Genomic DNA, 1299 nt, shown 5'->3' on the forward strand with positions numbered 1-1299 from the left:
GGCTGCAAGGTCTGCAGACCAGCTCCATCAGCGAGGTCAGATGATGACTTTGAAAAACATCTGTTACAGAAGGAAATTTGAAGGTGTTTGTACTGACTACAGCAAAATAAACAAGGCAATGAAAGCCATCAAAAGGTACTTATGAGACATTCGTGATTTAAGTATTTGGCTTAAGAAAACAAAACCAAACCCCCAAACAGTGTGTTTTTCTGTTTTGTTTTTGTTTTTGTTTTTCTCTCTAGGCAGGCATTGGGGGAGGGGGCAAGAAATATTGAACTTCTACTAGATACTGCTAGGAACTTGAAATCGATTTTTCAAAATAAATCAAACAAGAAGGAAGTCTGCATTAAATCAATATCTAGAGAATCTCCATCATCTGAATGTTTTGTTTGTGCAAACAGCGGTTTCTATCCATGAACTCAGTGCTGCACTTTAAATGTTTTCAATAATTTTTTGTTAAATCATCCCGTGAGCCATAGTTTGTAGTTGCCTGCGAGATGCAAACATTCAGTAGGGCTCAGAGACTTATCTTGGTCAAGTGGGCTGCAGGAGAGATGATGCACAGTCAGAAATACACAAAATACTTATGCAATTAACGCCCAGCCAAAGTGCACCACCAAGTCCTAGGAGCCAGCTGTTCTCTTCCTGTGTAAACTATTCCGCCAAAGAAAAGGAAGCATATTTTACAAATTCATTAACTCCTTCTAATCTAAAATCAATGCTTTAGTCATGTTTTTTTCCAAAACTCATGTGAACTGCTCCAAATAAAAATACAAAGAGACAAGAGCTTACCTCCTACATTGGAAGTAATTGTTTAAGAGCCCTGACCCTGTGGTTTTATATATCCCACCTTTTTCTCACCATCTCTATCTAGTAAATGTTGTTCATCATTAGGATCCCTCCTCAGGAGGCTTCTCAGACCACACTCCCTATAGTAGAAACATCCCGACCCGCATCCCACCAGCCCACAACTCTCTGACCCATTTCACTGCATCTTTTTTCTTCATTGTCACTTATCTCCCCCTGCCACTAGAATGTAAGCTTCATGAGGGTGGGCACTTTGTCAATCTTGGTCACTTTGATTACACGAGCATATAGAGTACAGAAGTATCTAACACAGAATTGGGATTCAATAACTAGCTGTAGATTGGAAATATTCAGCACATGCTCACTCGGTAAGGTTATCAGCTGAGCCAATGCTGAGGATATAACCATCATGCAGATGGTAAAGATGGGCCCTCGTCTCACCGTTTATAGTCTAGTATGTTGGTAAATATTTATCAAGCTTTCTGCCTCACA

Source organism: Kogia breviceps, chromosome 3 (genome assembly GCF_026419965.1).
Source record: "Kogia breviceps isolate mKogBre1 chromosome 3, mKogBre1 haplotype 1, whole genome shotgun sequence".
Classification (NCBI taxonomy): Eukaryota; Metazoa; Chordata; class Mammalia; order Artiodactyla; family Physeteridae; genus Kogia; species Kogia breviceps.